Here is a 14,534-nt window from a genome sequence, read left to right on the forward strand (position 1 = left end):
ACGAGACGCGCTAGCGTGCGTAGGGATAGGCAACCTTTTAGCAGTGCAGCCCGAATCTCTTTGCGGATTAGAGCGAGTTTGGAGTTGGGAAGGCTGAGGGTGGACTGGATGGTGTTCACCGTAAAACCCAAAAATTCCATCGTTTGAGAAGGAATCAATATCGATTTGTCCTGGTTGACAATGAAGCCCAGTTGTTGTAATAATGACACAGTCCATGACATGTGAAGATGGGCTTGAGTCTCCGAGAAAGCTAGAATGAGGATGTCGTCTAGGTAGATGACCAGACGTACCCCCCTGCTCCTTAGTGCCGCCACCACTGGTTTCAGAAGTTTGGTGAAACACCAGGGGGCGGACGATAGTCCGAATGGAAGGCAGGTGAATTGCCACATCCTGCTCCTCCATGGGAATCGTAAGAGGTGTTGCGGTTCTGGATGTATGGGAACCGTGAGGTAGGCATCCTTCAAGTCTACTTTCACTAGCCAGTCCCCTGGGTGTAGAAGGTCTCGGAGGTAGTGAATACCCTCCATTTTGAAATGTCGGTATGCGACATATTGGTTCAGCTCTCTGAGGTTGATTACTGGGCGATAGCCGCCGTCTTTTTTGTGTACCAGGAATATATTGCTGATGAATCCTGGGGAGCAATGGTCCACCTCTATGACTGCCTGTTTGGCCAGTAAGTCTCGCAGTTCGTTGTCTATTAGAGCAACGTTCTGGTTTGCGAAGCGAATGGGTGGAGGCATAATGTTGAGTGGTGGGGGTGTCATGATGTCCACGATGAACCCCGTTACAGTGTGTAATATCCTTGCGTCTGCCGTAATCGCAGACCAAGCGTGGGTAAAATACCTGAGACGTCCCCCCACGGGAATGTGAATGAGTGGTGTGTGCATCATACTCACCGGTGGGAGGTCGGGATCGTGGGTAACCTCGTCCACCTCGTCCTCGCCATGGTCTGCCTCGTGGTGGAAAAAAGGGCGCAGGTTGTGCCACTGGAGCGGCGTAGGATTGATTCTGCTGGTACTGGTAGTGTACTGGGGCTCTATTTTGTGGCCTGTAGGATGGGGCACGGCCGGCAGAGCGGCCTCTATTTCTGCCGGCCTTGTTAAAAACCTTGGGGGTCCCGGCTTTCCTCAAGGAATTTTGAGCCTTGTCCAGGCTTGTAAAGAGGCCCACAAATTTGTTGACATCCTTTAGTAAGGAGTCTCCAAATAACATGCCGTCAGCCGACGGTCCGGGTTCTGATTCAGCCAAATGGGCTAGTTGGGGGTCGAGACGCATCAGGATGGATCGGCGTCTTTCGGTCGAGCATGCCGTATTGGCAGTGCCTGCCAGGCATATTGCCCTTTGCGCCCAGCCTCTCAGCTGTTGTAAATCGACCGGTTGCCCGGATGCTGCCGCCTGTTCCGAGAGATTAAGAATCTTGGTCAGGGGTCCCATCATGTCTAGGACACGATCTTGAATGGATCGGAATGATCGTTCTACCCCTTTTCTCTGGAATTTGCCAGATTTCATTAAATATTTACTTAAAATAGGGTCTATCTCAGGGGTAGCCACCACCTTATTGGGTATGAGGGGCCTGGGGCATTCAGCCCTAAGTTTGTTGCGGCAAACCCTGTCAAGGGATTTTCTAGCCCATAGTTCAATGTATTGGTTTACCTCTGGTAGAGGGGTCCATTCTCCAGAACGCGGGTGACTGATAGCGTTTGGATCAAAGAACGGTTCTCCTAGGGAGTCTAGGAGAATATCTCCCTGCGTGGCAGGGGTGGCAGCTGTAGTGAGCGCCGTCTCCCCAGCATCGTCCTCATAAGAATCCGGCTCTGACTCATCCGATCCCTCTAAGGGGTCATCAGAATCCTCTTGTGGAGAGTCAATATATGAGTCCGGCTTGGCCCTTCTTACGGCCTTAAACCCTTTAAATTGTATCTCCCTGGGGTCCAGGGGTCTATTTGAGTGTGTATGATGCTGGGGTTGGTAAGCCGTGTTAGGGTTTACCTGAGGCATATTGTTTCCTTCCCCTGCCGGGGAGTCCATCACCGCCAGAGTGTGTTTTCTTTTTTGAGTGGCTTTGCCTTTCTTGGTCGGTGGTTCGTCGCCCTGTGGCGTCGGTAAATGTGGGGTCATGGGTATATGGACCCTGGAGGAAGCAGCAGAGGTCAGTGCAGCCAGGATAGACTTATTAATTAGCTCCTGAATTTGGGCAGCATTCAGGGCTGGGGCTGTATCCCTATTGGTGCTATCCTCAATAGGATCGGTAGGGGCAGGGAGGTCAGACATGCTGCTGCTCTAAAATCAATATTAATCTTAAGGGATAAGATATGTTGCCCAAGAATATATATGTGTCACCAATTTGTTGATAAGATTATCACAAAAAGCAATCGCTATAGGTAGTATAAATCGCTAATGAATCAGGCATAAAATACCAGTACCAGCTCTCTCCTCACCGCCGTCAGTGCAGGGACTGACATTACAGCGTGAGGAGGGAGCCTACACTAGCTGCCTGTGTAGAGGGAGAGTCACATGTCCTGTGACTCTCCTCTGATTGGCCGCCCTTCTCACAGCCAACGTTGAGATGGGCAGGCGAATCTGTCAGAGGAGAACGTGAGGGGGAGGTGGATCCCTCCCCCCCGCGGCGCGCGGGAAGGACGGGTAGGAGAGAGAAAAAATGGCGCGGCGCTTCTGAGGTGATTCGATGCACCAGGGGTTTGAGAAGAAGGTGAGGAGATTTTGTATGGAGCGGCGCAGTGCGGCGCTCAGCGGAACACAGAGATTGTACAATAACCCAGGGAGAGCTGGGGAGAGCACAAATAAGGCGCAATATAGATAAAAGATAAATGGAAATAAAATAGAAATAAAATAGAATTAGAATATATATAAAATATATAAAAGGGATAAAAGAGATAAGACCTTTGGAAAATAAAGTAAGATATGTCTCTTATCCCTATCAAGCGTTTACAGCATGAATATCTAACAATAGTAAATATATGAGAAAATATACAACGTAAGTACTTATCTTTGCTATGAGCAGAAAGAAAGAGGAGGATCTTAGTCGGGCAGTGAGTTATATAGAGGTCACCGACCTGGGCGTGGTTACGGATTACAAGGACTGCTGGGAGTCGTAGTTCACTGACTAAAAAATTCTTTCATTAAAAGTAATAGAAAAGTTTTAAAAATGTCTGCTATGGGCATTAAATAAAGAAAGTTAATGCATAAGATATGAGCCTCCTGTCTGATATATAACTGCACTTTATTTGATATTTGTCACTTGTTATTCAGGTCACATAGTTAATTTTTACTGTACTGTTTGCATATAATGATATCTATGCACAGATTCACTTTATATCGAACTTAGTGCTGCACTTTATTACTTGTATTACTTTGTGCCCAATATCAGGGTTATAGTTTTCAGCTGCAGGTCACAATTATATATGACACATTATTATTTAACCACTTAAGGACCGCCTAACGCTGATATACGTCGGCAGAATGGCACGGCTGGGCACAAGCACGTACCTGTAGTCCTCTTTAAGTGCCCAGCCGTGGGTCGCGCGCGCCCGCAACCCGGTCCGAAGCTCCGTGTCCGCGATCGGTCACAGGAGCTGAAGAATGGGGAGAGCTATGTGTAAACACACCTTCCCTGTTCTTCACTGTGGCGCTGCCATTGATCGTCTGTTCCCTGATAGGGAAAGGCGTCACACGTCCAGCCCGCCCCCCTACAGTTAGAAACACATACGAGGTCACACTTAACCCCTTCAGCGCCCCTTAGTGGTTAACTCCCAAACTGCAATTGTCATTTTCACAGTAAACAGTGCATTTTTATAGCATTTTTTTGCTGTGAAAATGACAATGGTCCCAAAAATGTGTCAAAATTGTCCGATGTGTCCGCCATAATGTCGCAGTCACGAAAAAAATCACTGATCGCCGCCATTAATAGTAAAAAATATATTATTAATAAAAATGCAATAAAACTATCCCCTATTTTGTAAACGCTATAAATGTTGCGCAAACCAATTGATAAACGCTTATTGCGTTTTTTTTAACAAAAATAGGTAGAAGAATACGTATTGGCCTAAACTGAGGAAAAAAAAAAAATGTTTTATATATTTTTGGGGGATATTTATTATAGCAAAAAGAAAAAAATATTGTTTTTTTTTCAAAATTGTCGCTCTATTTTTGTCTATAGCGCAAAAAGTAAAAACCGCAGAGGTGATCAAATACCACCAAAAGCAAGCTCTATTTGTGGGGAAAAAAAGGACACCAATTTTGTTTGGGAGCCACGTCGCACGACCGCGCAATTGTCAGTTATAGCGACGCAGTGCCGAATCGCAAAAACTGGCCAGGTCTTTTACCTGCATATTGGTCCGGGTCTTAAGTGATTAAATCACTGAGCGTAGACACTTTTCTCTGTTTTTACTCAAATTGAAATTACTGATTTACCCAATCACCGCCACTGCCCGATGTGCCTGCCGCCTAGTGGCTGTTGGTGCCAGATGGTCTAAGTATTTAAAAAACTGCTGATCTTCTGGGATTTTCAAATACAACCATATCTCGGGTTTACAGTGAATGGTCTGAAAAAGAGAAAATATCCAGTGAACGGCAGTTGTGAGGATGAAAATGCCTTATTGGTGTCAGAGGAGAATGGGCAGACTGATTTGAGATGATAAAAAGGCAACAGTTACTCAAATAACCACCTGTTGCGACCAAGGTATGCAGAATACCATCTCTGAATGCACTACACATCAAACCTTGAAGCAGATGGGCTACAGCAGCAAAAGACCACACCGGGTGCCACTCCTTTCAGCTAAGAACAGGAAACTGAGGCTACAATTTGCACAGGCTCACAAAAATTGGACAATAGAAGATTGGAAAAACTTTATCTGGTCTGATGAGTCTCGATTTCAGCTGCAACATTCAGATGGAGGGTCAGAATTTGGCATAAACAACATGAAATCATGGATCCATTCTGCCTTGTATCAACGGTTCAGACTGGTGGTGTAATGGTGTGGGAGATATTTTTTTGGCACACTTTGGGCCACATAATACCAATTGAGCATTGTTTAAACACCACAGCCTATCTGAGTATTGTTGCTGACCATGTCCATCCCTTTATGACTACAGTGTGACTACAGTGTACCCATCTTCTGATGGCTCCTTCCAGCAGGATAATGCACCATGTCACAAAGCTCCAATCATCTCACCACTGGACAATGTCACTGTACTCCAATGGCCTCCACACTCGCCACATCTTTTCCAATAGAACACCTTTGGGATGTTGTGGAACGGGAGATTTGCATCATGGATGTGCAGCCGACAAATCTGAAGCAACTGCGTGATGCTATCATGTCAATGTAGCACTACCCCCAAAGAAGCTGCTGGTTTGTTTTGGGTGGCACGTTACCTCTGTATCTGCGCCGTCTTATGAGAGTTGTAGTAAAGGGAATGTCCACACGACAGGTGTCTTTTATGTGCTTTTATTACCCAGCCGGGTAAAAACGATTAAACAGTAGAAAGGTGAAGGGATAGCAAATAGAAGACAGCAGATTCCGGTGGAACTGCATACGGGGAAACAGTCCTGCTTCCAACAACACTTTACTTCGCCACTCCAGCCAGAGTGGGCATAGTGCACCTGGAAAGGCCTCTCTCACCAGCCTGGCAGCCAGAGTGTCACTCGAACTTAGGATCAAGTCTCTGCCACAGACCCTCCTAAAAGATTGGAGACAAATATGGTCCAGAATCCTCTCTCAGTAGATTCAGCACCCAGATCTCCTTCAGGTAGTTTTGCAAAATTAGCGAATGACAGGCGACCAACATCCAGCCTGTCAGAACAAAGGGTGTCCCCCGATGAATGGACAGGCCCCTCCTGGAACACCAGCCTCGTGCTTGGTATCCTTCGGACAGACTCCTCATCGGTGAGCTTCCTCCAATTGGACGAACAGCTCGGGACCCCCTCCAGATTGGGGACCCAGTCGATCACTGGGCCCACACAGTAGATCAATTGCTCCACGCCAATGTGGTCCTGGAACCAGGAACACTGCTACCCACGCACACCCCGGCCAGAAGGCCATATGTGGGGGTTTCGTGGAATGGCTACCCCAATGGTGGGCGCCACGCGAGGAAGAAGAACCTTGAGGCAATGGCGTTTGCCCCCTTTATACTCCTCCCCAGCATGCACAGCGAGAGGCAGCCCTACCTCCCGATTGGCTACTAAGGAGTGATACTCAGATACACTTTACCCCACTGCTGCCACCTGCCGTCTAGGGGTGATGGGAGTCCCCGGACAAAAGGTTAGCCCACAGTACAGCCAAGCTAGAGCAGAGACCCAAATTTAAACAGTCAAACTAATTCAGAGCCAACTATTTCTCTAAATTCTCCCCTAAATTTAACATAGCACCGGCTATGAAAGTAACCAGGCGCTAGATCAATATGGACCAAAACTTCGGAGGAATGTTTTCAACACCTTGTTGAATCTATACCATGAAGAATTAAGGCAGTTCTGAAGGCAAAAGGGGGCCCAACCGGTACTAGCAATGTGTACCTAATAGTGACCGTTGACTAGTGTATACCAGGGTTCTCCAAACTTTCTAAACAAATGGCAAGTTTTTTGTCCATCAGACTTTAAGGGGGCTGGACTGTGGCCAGTGGGACAGGAAATTTTCCTGGCATCAGGAGAAGTAAACATTACATTTGATATTAGCCGGAGAAACAGAGCCCCATCGTTGGTATCATTGGGAGGAATATTGCTCCATTGTTGGTGTTAATGAGAGAAATGGTTTCCCCAGTGTTGATGTCAGTTGACAGAATAGTGTCCTGTATCAGTTGGAGAAATAGTGCCCAAAGGGCCAGTTATGGACATGCAGAGGGCCGCATCCAGCCCCCAGGCTACAGTTTTGAGAACCGCTAATGTATGCTTACCTTTCCATCTGCTGAGTTGCAGAGCTTTTCTGCTGAAAACTAAAACTTCTGGTCTCCTGCCATGAGCTGTGGTTGCTCTTGTTGGCCCCAACATCCTGTATCTTACCATAAAAGCTAAGCTAAGATTTATAAGCTGCCTGTCAAAATAACTGAACAGTGCCTCCATCTGAATGGATGTAGGTGCTGTTCAGTGGACACTTTTCCAACAGGCTCCTTCGACAAAGTCAATTGACTTTTGCTGAATGGATCGGTGCTGACAGGGCCATACACTACTTGAATTTCAGCTGGGCCAGCAGGAAACGTCTGAAGTTTGAGCAGTGTTGATGAGCCCACTTCTATAAAAGTATCTACTTTATAGGGCTGCCACAGAAGTTCAAATATATGAAAGAGTCATGCAACCATAACTCTTTTTTCCTGTGCATTTATTATTTTGTAAAACAGGAGCCTGGTCAGTAGATTGCGGATGCAATGTCAGGCTTGTTGATTAGCACACATGTAGTTCATTCAAATTACAAGTACGGCAGTGGATCACAGTACTTGTAGTTTATTCATTCACAGGAAACTGTGAATGAATTATGCGGGTGTGTGCGCAGAGCCCCACACAGTTGAACGTGACAGTGGGTGTGGGGAGAGCTGGGGTCAAGTCCTGGGGAAAAAAGTGTGGGAACCCCCCAAGATCCACTCCCCCACCAAAAATAAATAAATGATACGCTCATATGCATAATTACTAAACCGTATTTTTTTTTTTTTTTTCGACCCACTGTACCTTAGTAATCCTTTATGTTACTGCCCGCTTCCTGTATATGGCTTCATTGGGTAGTGTGCGGGTATTCCGTCACTTCCTTGATGCCGCAATGTCTCCTGGGAGCTTTTGACATTGTTCCCAGGAGACTTTGCGGATGTCTGCCGCAAGTTAACGCGGGATTTAGAAAGAAGCAAGTTCTTTCTAAATCCCGTGATAACTTGCGGCAGACCTCCGCAATGTCTCCTGGGAACAATGACAAAAGCTCCCAGGAGACATTGTGGCATCGAGGAAGTGACGGAATACCCGCACACTACCTGATGAATCCATATACAGGAAGCGGCCAGTAACATAAAGGATTACTAAGGTTCGCCTGCCCCTGACAGTGACTCGAGCTGGGCATCGCCGCTTAGTGAAGGATTGGCTCGGGCAGCTCGGCTGCTCTCGGCTGCTCTAGTCCTGCAAAGGGAACTGAGTTCCTGCTGTGAAAAGAGTGCAGGAACTCCGTTCCCATGCGTTCCCGCAGGACTTGAGCCCTGGGGAAGAAGAACCTCTACCCGCTTTCACAGGGTGGGGGGAGAAGGTGCAGGAGCTGGAACACGTTCCACACTAAAAAATGGGTGAAATATGTAACATGTTCCAAAGATGAACTTATTCTTGAAGTTCAAAACCCTTTTTTTTTATATTTGGCAGTTTGCAGAATGATCTTTATTTCTTTACAGGCTGGCTTTAGTTTACTTTGGTGCACTTACTGACAGGTTCACTTTAAGGCGACAGTTTAAATTCCACTATGTTTATTAGTTTTGCAAAGGTGTAAGTAATGGCCAGTACACACAATCAGAAATTCCGACAGCAAAAGTCTGATGTAAGCTTTTGAACGGAAATTCCGACCGTGTGTACGCTCCATCTGAATTTTGCTGTCGGAATTTCCTGCCAACAAAAGATTGAGAGCTGGTTCTCAAAAATTATCCGACTGAAAAAATTTCTATCGGAAAATCCGATTGTCTGTAGCAATTCTGACCCGCAAACTTCCGACGCATACTTCCGACGCATGTTTGGAAGCATTAAAGTTCATTCTCTCGGCTCGTCGTAGTGTTGTACGTCACCGCGTTCTTGACGGACGAAAGTTCAGAGAACTTTTGTGTGACCGTGTGTATGCAAGACAAGCTTGAGCGGAATTCCGTCAGAAAAATCAAAAGGTTTTTCCGATGGAAAATCTGATCGTGTGTACGCGGCATTAGAGTACTTAATGAAACCCAACTGGAGACCTCCACATATTGGGTGGATAATCTACAAAATTTATCAGGCAGCAATACAGTTTCAGATAACATCGGCATAGTCAGTGACCAGAAATATCACAAACAAATTCAGATATAACGACAGTGCGAGATGACATTCAAAGGGTCCTATGGTGTTAAATGTGGTGTTACACTTGTCAAGCAGAAGAATACACAGAACATTGGTTTAATAAGGTACATAGATTAATAGTCAAAAAATGTGCTCAATGAACCAATATAAAAGTAGTAAACTGATGAGCAGTCAACTTAAAATCTGAGGCCCAGATTCTCAAAGGGCTTACAACGGCGCAACACAACTGGGCCATGCATTTTTTTTTTCGTCGCTAGGTGTCGCCTCTGTCGTTTTCCCTGTCGAGTATGCAAATTAGCAAAATACGCGAATTCCCGAACGTACGCGCGGTCCACGCAGTGAAGTTACGACGTTTACGTTAGATTTGTGACGCGTAAAGTTGTCCCTGCTATATGAGGGGCAACCAATGTTAAGTATGGCCGTCGTTCCCGCGGCGAAATTAAAAAATTTACGTTGTTTGCGTAAGTCGTCCGTAAATGGGGCTGGACGCCATTTACGTTCACTTCGAAACCGATGACGTCCTTGCGACGTCATTAAGCGCAATGCACGTCGGGAAATTTTAGGGAACGGCGCATGCGCAGTACGTTCTGCGCGGGAACGCGCCTAATTTAAATGCTCCACGCCCCCTACCCGGCTCATTTGAATTAGGCGGGCTTGCGCCGGGGGATTTACGCTACGCCGCCGCAACTTTACAGGCAAGTTCTTTGTGAATAAAGCACTTGCCTGTAAAACTTGCGGCGGCATAACGTAACTGACATACGTTACGCCGCCGCAGTTTTATGCCCATCTACGAGAATCTGGGCCTGAGTGTATTGTAAGAGAGGAGAAGGCAGAAAGACATAAGAAAGTAGGAAAGAGAAGATCAAGGGCGGTTAATATACAACCCCCCCCCACACACACACACACACACACACACACCTCAGCCAACCCAAAGATATTGTATCCATGGCTGCCATATATTATTAAACTTAGTTTGATTACTGTGGAGGGGGAATGTTATTTTATCATTAATTATTAACCAGTTTAACTTTTGTCTAAGATACTCAAGTGGTGCTATTGGTTCCTTCCAACACCACACAATGGCTATTCTGGCTGCTAGTATAATATAGAAGATTAATATTTGCTTCATTTTCAGAATATCATCATCTAATTTTTAAAAGAGGGCACTCTCATGCCGCGTACACAGGACCGTTTTTCGGGTTCTAAAAAAATGACGTTTTTTCTTAATGTCATTAAAAACGATTGTGTGTGGGCTCCAGACCCTTTTTTGGGTTCTAAAAAATGGCCACGTTTTTAACGTTGTCGTTTTTAAGGTTGTAAAAAATGGTCGTGTGTGGTCTTTAACAATGTGAAAAAAACACGCATGCTCAGAAGCAAGTTATGAGACGGGAGCGCTCGTTCTGGTAAAACTACCGTTCGTAATGGAGTAAGCACATTCATCACGCTGTAACAGACTGAAAAGCGCGAATCGTCTTTTACTAACACAAAATCAGCTAAAGGGTGACGTCATCCGAATGGAACTTCCCCTTTATAGTGCCGTTGTACGTGTTGTACGTCACAGCGCTTTGCTAGAGCATTTTTTTTTCACGATCGTGTGTAGGCAAGGCCGTTTTAATGATCGGGTTGAAAAAAACGTTGTTTTTTCTAGACCCTTAAACGTAATTTTTTAGAACCCGAAAACAGGTCGTGTGTACGCGGCATCAGGCTTCCTTGAGATATTTGGGCCTGTGACTGAACAAATTAAGTTGAATGTCCTAATCCAGAGCCTTGTCACTTTGGGGCAAAGCCACCATATATGGATCATGGAGCCTACTTGGCCACATTTCTGAAAACAGTGGGAGGTTTTTGCAGTTTGATTCAACCAAAGCTTTTTTTTATCTATATTGTTGATAAGTTATTCACAACATCTTGTCAGTCAGGCAGGTCCTACTGGACATTAAATCTCTTTCCTAATGTTCCACATAGGGGAGCTTATTTTTTTATGTTGATAAGAGATTATATATTTATATTACACCTTTAAGGTGTGTGTCAGTGGGCTTTTGTTCGTATCCAAACTGCTTATCCCTCCAAAAAACGTAGCCGCACTATTAAAGAGGTTGTAAAGGTTTGTTTTTTATTTTCTAAATAGATTCCTTTAAGCTAGTGCATTGTTGGTTCACTTACCTTTTCCTTCGATTTCCCTTCTAAATGTTTTTTTTCTTTGTCTGAATTTCTCACTTCCTGTTCCTCCTCAATAAACTTGCCCTCATCATCCGAGCCATTCTGGCTGGGGGTTAGTCAGCGTGATCGCCCCCTCCCTTGGGACTTCATCCCTGTGGCTACACAGCGTCTCACCGCAGGGATATAGTCCCAAGGGAGGGGGTGAGCACGCTGACTAACCCCAGCCAGAACGGCTCAGATGATGGGGGCAAGCTTACTGAGGAGGAACAGGAAGTGAGAAATTCAGACAAAGAAAAAAAACATTTAGAAGGGAAATCGAAGGAAAAGATAAGTGAACCAACAATGCACTAGCTTAAAGGAATCTATTTAGAAAATAAAAATCAAACCTTTACAACCCCTTTAACCTCCCTGGCGGTATGATTATTTCAGATTTTAGGTGCTGAAAGCAGTACCATTATTTGCAAGGAAATTTGGTGTTTTATACTGTAGGCCTGTAATTCTTAGGAATAACTCACTTAAATCTGACCAAACAAGAGTCTAGTAGGCATCCCGGGTATGACATTTTTTTAAAAACAAAATTATAATATAATAAATAATTATAATTATAACAAATATTAATATTATTATAATAAAAATTATTCAATAATGTAATCAACTCAAAATCACTGAAATTTGCTCAGTTGCAGAATTGTCGCTGTCATTACTTTTATTTTTTTATGACGAATTTCCCCACAAATCGCTATCGCTCAATTCTGCAAGTGATTATAATTTATTATTGTGTAGATGTGGAGGTGTCTGCGCTGTAAAAAAACTAAACTACAAGGGGGACATAAAAGTAAAAAAAGGGGGGGGGGTGGGGTGACAAAAAATCCGTGGACAGTGGGCCGTGAGATAATAAGTATATTGACACGGTGGGGGTAACCCACAATAAAACGTGAAATAAGTGTGGTCTAGCCTAAACAGTGTATCTAAAACACGTATAAGGAATCTTCAAATTATCAATGATAAGTGAACAGTTCGAACAAAAAACTCCCCAAGCAATTAGTAGAAATAAACAAATATCCGATTTGGTAAAACTTGAAAAAAAGAGAAGTCTTATGGACAGTATTGGAGTGCAGTCCAACAAACAGACAAGTAAAGTGACTAATAAATAAATAAGTGAAAAAATATATCACACTCAGGTGAATGGAGGTGCGTGCTTGGGTAGGTCCACACAACGTGTACCCTTCACCAATAGTGAATCAGAAGGCTTACCTCTCTGCTCACATACAAACCCTGAGACAATCACTGTACCAGCAGGCTGTTAACTGGATATCTGCTTGTCTCGATCGTGGTGCATATATATAAAGACAATGGTGTGAAAGTTGTAACTTTGTCTTCTTACAGGCAATAAGTAGACATAGTGCCCAAAATAAGCAGTGGCTGATTGTCCACTTACACAACTTACAGGAGTGTATGAGGAGCGTGTGCCTATCTCCACGAGCGCCGAGCTCGTATCCCAATCTTCTTCCAGCTGTCAGTTTCTCTTTAGCAACATATGAGCCGTCCGCTCATGATGAGGTGTATGGGCGGGGATGGAAGAAGAGAGGGGGGGCACATCGCATAAACCATGCAGCAAATAAATTTAATAAAACAAAAAAGTAGGTAAAAGACTCACATGGGGCAGTCTCAGGGCGGTCCCGTAGCAACGAACGCCGCGCTCGTCCACCGTCCGTCAGATGCTGCTCCTACTGTGTACTCTGTGTTCCCGACGCGTATTCGTCACATCACGTGACTTCATCAGGGGATGGTGAAATAGAGTACTAGGTCCTGTTTAAATAACGTCTCACTAATTGGGCATAGCAGCGGCCATTTTGTTGAAGTCCACGCCATGTATTGGCGAATCCCACGCCGGCGCCATTTTGCCTGAGTCTCCTTACTTGTGTTAAACTCCGCTGGGTAAACGAACGGAACGGAGGGGGAGCGATCAGGGGGGGCTGGGTCGGACTGGGCAGCAGCTGGCTTATGCTTTGAGCAAGTATCCACAGGGGAAAGGATTTTTTAAAAAACCATTCGGTTAAATTACAGTAAAACAAGGAAAATTTAATATAAAAAAGAGAAATTATTATACTTCACTGGGGAAAGTAATTATAATAATGTGCATAATCCGGACCTGTTGAACATGAAAGTCTAATAAGACATCCATAGGGGCGGTCGGGTTGAAGGCACACATATGGGCAAATGGTGAGCTATCACACACTATAATGCAGAGTTCTGCCCTAGCTCAAAGCCGATGTGCACTGCATTACTGGCAGCGCGGTAGCAGGCAGGCTATGAAGAAAATATTAAAAATAAAGATAAAATTTTAAAAATATAGAAACAAATAAGTTTTAAAATAAAAGGGTGATGTATATTGAGAACCATATATAGGGGACTAGGCAATAAGAGCCTAATAAGGGAATGTTGAAGTGGTAGAGAAAGTCGGGGTATCTAGGCCCAAGGTGTATTACACCAGGTGTGAAAGGGGCTGATATTTTATGGTGACCGAAATAGAGCAGCACCTGACGCACAGCAGGTATAGATGGGATAGATAAAGGCACAGGGGTCTCAAACATATAATGCTCTACACAACATATACAGGATAGTATAAGAGAATACAAAGGGTCTAAAAATCACTTAGGAAGCAGTTTAGATCGAACTCAATGTTAAGACCTCTAGGTGTGAAAGTGTCCATACTGTAGATGTATTTCGATTCTAGTTGGCTGAGTGCCCTAACCTTATGGCCCCCCCGCCATGGTCTAGAATACGGGACTATCCCCCAGAATTTCAAATGTGTGGGGTCTTTATGGTGGACTTTGGCAAAGTGGCGAGAAACACTGTGATTAGCGAACCCCTTTTCTATATTTTTCACATGTTCTTTGATACGTATCCGTAAGAGTCTCTTTGTGCGGCCTACATATTGTAGTCCGCAGCTGCATTCGAGTGCATACACTGCTCCTTCTGTGTTGCAGCCAATGAAGTCCCTTATTTCGTACTCGGTGCTGTTGCTATTAGACTTGAAGGTAGACACCTTTTTATTCGGACGTTTAGTATGTGTGCAAGCATAGCATCTCTTGCAAGGGAAAAAACCTTTTCCGGTGAAAAATGTGAACTGTTTCTTTGGTGGGTTAATAACGCTCTTCACTAAACTATAATTTATTATTGCTGTTTTCTAGCTGCTCTAAAACCATTTTTGACATAAAGGGACACTTTTGGTTGCTATGGACAATCTACAGTTTGCAGGAAGAAAGAACAGTTTTTATTATATAAAAGTACATGTAGGGCACTGGGCAGACCACTAGGGACAAGGGGGGTGTGTATTTTTTACATACAGTACTGT

The sequence above is a fragment of the Rana temporaria genome, chromosome 1, assembly GCF_905171775.1.
Source record: "Rana temporaria chromosome 1, aRanTem1.1, whole genome shotgun sequence".
Taxonomy (NCBI): Eukaryota; Metazoa; Chordata; class Amphibia; order Anura; family Ranidae; genus Rana; species Rana temporaria.